This window comes from Macaca nemestrina, chromosome 20 (assembly GCF_043159975.1).
Source record: "Macaca nemestrina isolate mMacNem1 chromosome 20, mMacNem.hap1, whole genome shotgun sequence".
NCBI classification, from domain to species: domain Eukaryota; kingdom Metazoa; phylum Chordata; class Mammalia; order Primates; family Cercopithecidae; genus Macaca; species Macaca nemestrina.
Genome location: NC_092144.1, coordinates 51380627 through 51388898, shown reverse-complemented (window position 1 = coordinate 51388898; position 8272 = coordinate 51380627). Strand labels below are relative to the sequence as shown.

The following is an 8272-nucleotide window of genomic DNA, read 5'->3' as shown; positions in this document are numbered from 1 at the left end:
CATCGGCCTCTCTAGGACTCTTTATTTATTATTTAATTTAAAATTTTTTTAGAGTTGAGGGTCCTGCTATGTTGCCCAGGCCAGCCTCAAGCTCCTGGGCTCAAGCGATCCTCCCGCCTCAGCCTCCCAAGTAGCTGGGACAACAGGTGCCTGTCACCACGCCCAGCTTTTGGACCACAGTAGGCTGGGGGAAGGAGTGTTCCTGGCCCAGTGTTAGGGGCTGGAGCTTGGACAGGATGCTGGACCATATGCCAGCTGATAACCACACGCTTGTCTTCCCTCCGGGCCTCAGTCTTCTCATCTGTCAAAGGAAGAAATAGAATATTGCCTCGGAGTCAGAAACTCTTCCAACCATCTTCACACATGCTTTGCTCCTATATGTCCTTAGGGGCTCCCAGAATTTTTTTTTTTTTTTTTTTTTTTTTTGAGACGGAGTCTCGCTCTGTCGCCTAGGCTAGTGTGCAGTGATGCGATCTCGGCTCACTGCAAACTCCGCCTCCCGGGTTCACGCCATTCTTCTGCCTCAGCCTCCTGAGTAGCTGGGACTACAGGTGCCTGCCACCATACCTGGCTAATTTTTTGTATTTTTAGTAGAGACAGGGTTTCACTGTGTTAGCCAGGATGGTCTCGATCTCCTTACCTTGTAATCCGCCCACTTTGGCCTCCCAAAGCGCTGGGATTACAGGCATGAGCCACCGCGCCCAGCTGCTCCCAGGATTTTTAATTTGTTCCGTGAGGTAGGCCAGCTACACCCAAAGCTGATGGAGCCCCTAAGCTTTGGAAATGGAAAAGATAGGCAGCCAGGTGTTCTCTGCCTGGAATTCATCTCCACGTGGCTCCCTACTGGTCACACCTTCTGGACATTGACCTTCTCTTCACCTGGGTCTCTTCTTTCGGAGGCCAAACACTTCCTCCTGCTGTTCCGTGGCTCCAGCTGAGGTTGTGGCCTCTTGCCCTTCCCCCACCCCTCGTGTAAGGGCTCAGGAACTCAAGTTTCTCTTACTCAATACTCCGGGTTTTCCTTCCTGAGGGGGAAGGGACTCAGGGGTGGGGAGTGGGGGGTAGGGTGGCAGGGATTTCCAAGGCTGCCTTTCCTGCAGGGAGGGATACCACTGCCCACATCTTGGAGCCTGTCCTGGAACTTCACCCTGTCTTAATGTGCAGTTAAGGGGAGTGTCTTAATGTGCAGTTAAGGAGGGGAGTGGCAAAGACTAGTCCTGAGTCCCATCCAGGAGCCAAGGCCTGGCCCAGCCAGCTGCTATGTGATCCCAGGTTCTGCCTTGACCATCTGTGGGAGGAAGCTGAGTTCCACCGGACACCTACTCAAGGTCTATTTAGCCCTCAGCCACGCTGTGGGATTTTAAAGCCATGTTTGATGTGAAATGAACTGAGAGAGGGCAGATGATTTACCTGAGAGGTGGGAGCATTGAGATGGAGAGTACCTTAGTGACTGCAGTTAGGTGAGGCATGAGGTGGGGATTCCACTCCCTTGCCCTGACCCTTCCATTTTCATGACCTAAGGCTGAGGCTGTCCTCTAGGTGGGGTTACCTGTGTTTGGGCTCTCAACTACTGGGCTAAATTCTAGGACCTGCCATTCCCTTGAGCCCCTAACCCCTGGCTTTTCTCCTGGCCTCATTTGAATACGGCTCCCACCTCAAGGCTGGACACATTTCCGGCTCTGCCCCCTGCTTCCGTTCCACGTTGTTGGCCCCACCCCATTCTCTGGGCCACCTCCCCCCAGCCCTGTTCAGCCCCGGACCCGCCCAGCACGTGCCTGCCGGAAGTCAGGAGGGCCAACCTTGAAGCTGAAGGGATCTGCGCTGGGGAAGTGCATTTGGCGGGAACTGCGAGGCAGAGGCTCGGGCCTCCAGAGCGCAAGCGCCGTGGAGCTCGCCTGAGTGAGTCAGAGTGCCGGCGAGGCGCGCGGGGGTGAGGGACAGACCCTCGGGGCTCAGAAGTGGGTCAGATCTGAACCCGGAGAACAACCCAGGGAGCTTCGGGGGTAGAGAAACAGGATCGTGTGGAGACAGGGCGTGCAGCCACGGGAGATCGGAGCCCACGGGAGATGTGGGAGGCCGGCGTGGCCCCACAGAGGAGCGGAACCTTGAGCTGGCCCATGCGGGCTGAGCGGGAGTTCCGCAGAGTGACGGGGCATTCCGGGCACGGGACAGCCTTTGCTGGAATTTCTCGGCCCTTGCAAAGGTCTCGGGATGTGCCTGAATGGGATATAGTCAGACGGACAGAGTAAACGGTAAGTGGGAACGTGCCACCATCACCCAATCGAGGGTCAGCAGCCATGGTCTCCACGTTTTTCCACGTGGGGAGCAGGCACAGGTGGGGACACAGGCCTGGAACCCGACAGTTACCACACAAGGAGGTCACGTGAGACAGGCCCAGCATGCCTGGGCCGGCAGCAAATGGCCCACAGGTCCCTGAGGAGACTCTGGCCTGGGCGCTGGCTCTGGAGGGTGCCTGCGATGATGCAGACACAGCGGGTCAGAGCCCAGAGGACGCTGAGGGCACCGGGAAGCTCCCTGTGCGTTCTGTTAGGAATCACCGCCGCCACCGCCCAGATATATTTAGTTGTGAAATAACATTCCTAAAAGCGCAGGACAGAAACAGTTCATATTACCTGAGTTCAGGAGTTCAAGACCAGCCTGGCCAACGTGGTGAAACCCCGTCTCTGCTGAAAATATAAAAACCAGCCGCGCATGGTGGCACATGCCTGTAATCCCAACTACCAGGGAGGCTGAAGCAGAAGGATCTCTTCAACCTGAGAGGCAGAGGTTGCAGTGAGCCAAGATTGTGCCACCGAACTCCAGCCTGGGCAACAGAGTGAGACCATGTCTTTAAAAAAAAAAAAAAAGAAAAGAAAGGCGTGGGAGGGAAGAAGAAGGGGAGGAAGGGAGGGAGGGAGGGAAGGTAGAAGGAAGGAAAAAAGGAAGGAAGGAAGAAAGGGAGGGAGGGAAGAAAGGGAGGGAGGGAGGGAAGGAAGGGAAGAAAATGAAGGAGGGAACCTCCTTCCTTTCCTGTGTCACCCATGCCAAGAAATACATTAGCAGCAGGGACTCTGGGGGACATCAGGGAGCCACCTGCCTACCTTTCTGTCATGCTCTCCTTCTCTCTCTCCCTTCCTCCCTCCCTCCCTTCTTTCCTTCCTCCCTCTTTTTCTCCCTCCCTCCCTCCCTCCGTTCCTCCCTCCCTTCCTTCCTCCCTCCCTCCATTTCCTTCCCTTCCTTCCCTCCCTCCCTTTCTTCCTTCCCTTCCTCCCTCCCTCCCTCCCTCCCTTCCTTCCTTCCTTCCTTCCTTCCTTCCTTCCTTCCTTCCTTCCTTCCTTCCTTCCTTCCTTCCTTCCTTCCTTCCTTCCTTCTTTCCTTCTTTCCACCTTCCCTTCCTCCCTTCCTGCCTTTCTTCCTCCCTCCCTCTCCTTCCTTTTTTTTTTCCTTCAAGACAAGGCCTCACTCTGTTGCCCAGGCTGGAGTTCAATGGCACAATCTCGGCTCACTGCAACTTCTGCCTCCCAGTTTCAAGAGATCCTTCTGCTTCAGCCTCCCTGGTAGTTAGGATTACAGGCTCATGCCACCATGCCTGGCTAAGTTTTATATTTTTAGTGAGAGACGGGGTTTCACCATGTTAGCTAGGCTGGTCTCAAACTCCTGACCTAAGGTGATCCTCCAGCCTCAGCCTCCCAAAGTACTGGGATTACAGGCATGAGACATGGCACCCAACCTCTTCCTTTCTTTCTTCCTTCTTTTCTTCCTTCTTTCTTCTCTCCCTCACCTTCTTCCTTCGTTTCTTTCTTTCTCTTTTTCTTTTGCTTCTTTCGACAGGGTCTTGCTCTGTCACCCAGAATGGAGTGTAGCAGCACGATCACGACTCATTGTAACCTCAAACTCCTGGGCTCAAGCAATCCACCTCAGCCTCTTAAGTAGCTGAGACTACAGGCACACACCATCACACCTGGCTAATTTTTTTCTTTTTAGTAGGGACGGGGTCTCACTATGTTGCCCAGGCTGGTCTTGAACTCCTGGGCTCAAGCAATCCCCCTCAGCCTCCTACAGTGCTGGAATTACAGGCATGAGTCACTGCCTTGTTTTTCTTCAATTTTCTAGTTTTTCATCACTCAGTGATAGAGTTAATTTTATCTCTTCTTGAACATAATATAAATGGAATCATACCATATGTTTGCTGTTGTGTCTGGTTTCATTTGCCCAGCGTTTGTGAGATTTTTTTATGTTTTCCTTGTCTGTAGTTGACTCATTTATTGGTGTATCATGGTACTCCATTGTATGAATATACACAATGAGTTCATGCACTGAACTGCTGATGGACATTTGGGTTGTTTCCAGTTTGAGGCTGTTATGAATAATGCTGCTATGAACATTCCTGTGCATGGTTTTTGGTGAACAAATGCTTGTGTTTCTGTAGGGATATACCTGGAAGTAGAATTGCTGGACATAGGTATGGGTATGCATGAGTTTGGCTGTCTATACTATTTCCTGTAACTGCTACAACAAATTACCATAAACATGGTGGCTTAACAGAATATAAATGTATTTTCTCACAGTTCAGGAAGCCAGAAATCTACAACCAGTTCCACTAGACTGAAATCAACGTGCCAGCAGGACTGCACTCCCTCCTGAGGCTTAGGGGAGAATGTGTTCCTTGCCTATCCCAGCTTCTGGTAGCCACCACCATCCCTTGGCTTGTGGCAGCATCACTCCAAGCTCTGCTTCTGTGGTGCCTTCTCCTCTTCTGTCTGTGTCAAATGTTCCTCTGCTTCCCTCTTAGAAGGATATATATGATTGCTTTAAGGGCCCACCCAAATAATCCAGTATAATCTCTTCATTTCACAATCTTTAATTACATCTGCAAAATCCTTTTTGCCATTTAAGGTAACATTCACAGGTTCCAGCACTTCAGTCTGGACATCTTTTGCAGGAAATTTTTCTGCACACTACACTCTCCAATTATTTTTCTGAAGTGTCAGTACCAGTTTACTCTCCCACCAGCACTGAATGAGAGCTCTCTTTGCTTCACATCGTCACCAATACTATGTGTTGTCAGATGCTTTAGTTTTGCTGATCTGATGAATGTGTAGCGGTTTATCGTTGTGGTTTACTTTTCTTCTTCCTAATGATTAAATTCTGCTTTTTCTTGAATGAGGAGTAGGAGGTCTTTGAGTGTATAGAGTGGGTGAGGGTATTCCAGGTAGATGGAATAGCATGTATGAAGGTCTCAGGAAATACTTGTTTAAATTGAATAAGAGGTTTAAAAGATGCATTAGGGGCCGGGGGCGGTGGCTCACGCCTGTAATCCTAGCACTTTGGGAGGCCAAGGCGGGCGGATCACAAGGTCAGGAGATCGAGACCACGGTGAAACCCCGTCTCTACTAAAAATACAAAAAAAAATTAGCCGGGCGCGGTTGTGGGCGCCTGTAGTCCCAGCTACTCGGGAGGCTGAGGCAGGAGAATGGCGTGAACCCGGGAGGCGGAGCTTGCAGTGAGCCGAGATCGCGCCACTGCACTCCAGCCTGGGCGACAGAGCGAGACTCCGTCTCAAAAAAAAAAAAAAAAAAAAAAAAAAGGTGCATTAGGTTACTTAAAGTAAAGAGAATTATTATTACCAAGGGTAAATAAGATGCAGAGGTAGACTTTTCTGTTTCCCTCAAACACCAAGTCATTCAACAAACATTTACCAGCTTAAACACCTGTCCTAGGTACTACAAGATGAGTTAGATGCAACCCCTCCCTTGATAAACTCTGGCTTAGTAGGGAACATGATCACTGGGGACATCTCAAAGGGATGTAAGAGGGACTGTGGCGGTCAGATGAGGAAGACACCAACTCTAACCTGGCTTCACAGGACCTGGATTTCCTTGAGACTTATGTCCTCAGGTTCCACCAATCTCTGTCCTACTTCCCTGTTGACATCCATTGACTCCGTGGTCACTTCACCTTGTTCCTGAAGAGTAGCACCTGCACACAGACTTCCTCTCCACCCCAACCCATGTTCTCCTGCTGGGATATTTAACTGTCCCTGATAATCCATCCTTGTAATGTTCTAGCCTCACAGTCTCTTTGCACTTCATTTCTGGTGACCTTCATACCACTTTAGTTATCCACTCGCATGACCACACCTTGGATTTAGTCATTACCGGGAAGTGTAACATACATAGTGAACATTTACAGAGCAGTTATACCACATGCCAGGCACTTTGCCGAATACTTTACATGTGTTTACCGCTGAGACAAACCTGGAAGGCTGGTGTTATTATCCTCATTTTACAGATGAGGATAGACACTCAGGAAGGTGAAGTCACTTGCCTGGGTGACACATTTAGGAAAATGGCAGAGCGGGATTCTAACACATGACTTTCTGAGTTCCAAATAAAAAAATCCCTGATTTTAACCACAACCCAGTACTCTTTTCCATGTTTAGAATCCAGCATCCTGCTCTCTGATCCCAGCACCTGCCTTTCAGGTCTGACAGCCCCTCACTGCCATCACACCTGTGGCGTCAACTCAAAGAGAGCTCTACTCCCTTGATCCCTCTGTTTTCTGCCAGTCTGTCAGACCCCTCCTGGCTTCTCTCCCTTCCTTGCCCAGCCAGAGTCTCATACTGGACCATCTGAGCTCTTTCACTAGCTCTCTTAATAGTCAAGGTCCCAGCAGGAAACAGAAGGCACCACAGCTGGGATTTTGAAGATAATTTAATGAAGGGACTATTTGCAGAGGTGTGGGCAGGGTTGAGGTAACCAACAAGGGAGGTGAAGGCAGCAGGAAGCTGTGACCACCCTTAGGTCTGAAGGAGTGAGGAAAGGAATGGTATTACTGGAGTGCTGTGAGAGTCATAGAACATGCCTGAGAGGAGCCGGAGTTGTGGAGGGGCACAACCACTGCCAGAACCAAGGTGCTGACACAGAGCTGGGAGTTGGAGAAGAAGTATCCAGAATGCTTTCTTTTTCTGTTCTCTGATGTCCTGCTGATGCTTCTCTTAGGGAGGAACCTAATTAGAAGTCAGAGAGCAAGGGGGGTCAGATGATGCCACCTATATGGATAGAGAAGGATGGAGGGTGGACCTGGAGGGCAAATGGAAAATGACCAGCATACGCTCTCAATTCCCCTACAACCCTAGCCACCGCCGCCGCCTTCTCCTCCTCCTCCTCCTCCTCCTCCTTCCTTTTCTTCTTTCTTCTTCTATTTATTTGTTTATTTATTTATTTGAGGCTGGAGTGTGGAGTGCAGTGGCGCAAACTCAGTTCACCGCAACCTCCACCTCTTGGGTTCAAGCGATTCTTGTGCCTCAGCCTCCCAAGTAGCTGGGATCACAGGAGGTATCCACTGGTTCCCCCTTTTTTCAGGTTACAGACTTTGCCAGACCTACGCTAAAATCCACCTCACCATTGTATTTATAAGTGTTAATTTAACCTTTTTTCCCACAGTACTTCCTTGGCCTACCCGGTACGCCTCGACATTACTCCGACTATCCTGATGCATATACCGCGTGAAATATTATCTCATCTGTAGGCTCATTTATCTCACTAACAACAGTCATACGAATAATCTTTATAATTTTTGTATTTTTAGTAGAGACCGGGTTTCACCATCTTGTGCAGGCTGGTCTCCAATTCCTGACCTCGAGTGATCAGCCTGCCTCGGCCTCACAAAGTGCTGGGATTACAGGTGTGAGCCATCATGCCCAGCCCCTTATACCTCCAGCCTCTGCCTCATCTGCCAGCATATCCCTGACTGTGGTCCAGGTGGTAGAACTTGGCTCAGGGAAAAATGGTGGCAGAGTAGCACATACAAGTGTCACTCAAACTTCTTAGCTAGCCCCCTCTCTCACTTACCCTTCTCCCTTGAGTATCCTTACAACCCTACCCTTTCAGTCTCAACAAATAAAATTGAGGCAAACGGACCATGATTTCCTTCAGCTTGTTATCAAACCTATATATATATATATATATAGGTTTTTATACATATATATAGATAGATTTTTTTAAACGAATGAAACAACCCTTCATGTAGCCACGCCCATATTTATTTCATTTCTCCAGGCTCTGTTCTGGTCCCCCTCTCCACCTGTGTATTGCTCATCCCAGCATGACTCCCAGACTCTTACTCCATCTTTCTTCCCTTCCCTGTTTTCAGACCTTCCCTCTTCTCTGTCCTCCTTCTCAACCTATAGATACATTCACATTTCTACTACCTTAGAAACTAACTAAAAGAAAAAAACTCACCAGGTGCAGAGTGGCTCATGCCCATAATC

The 8272-nt window shown here is 49.7% G+C and overlaps 1 protein-coding gene across 1 annotated transcript in view; it reads left to right on the top strand.

The window, feature by feature from the left end:
• Positions 1 to 1932: 1932 nt before the first annotated feature.
• The window catches only part of LOC105495271 (POU class 2 homeobox 2), a 108980-nt gene continuing 102640 nt past the window's right edge, over positions 1933 to 8272 (top strand). The window contains exon 1 of the mRNA XM_071088181.1: positions 1933 to 2252. The gene's annotated coding sequence lies outside the window, so the exon portion shown is untranslated. The remainder of the gene's footprint in view (positions 2253 to 8272) is intronic.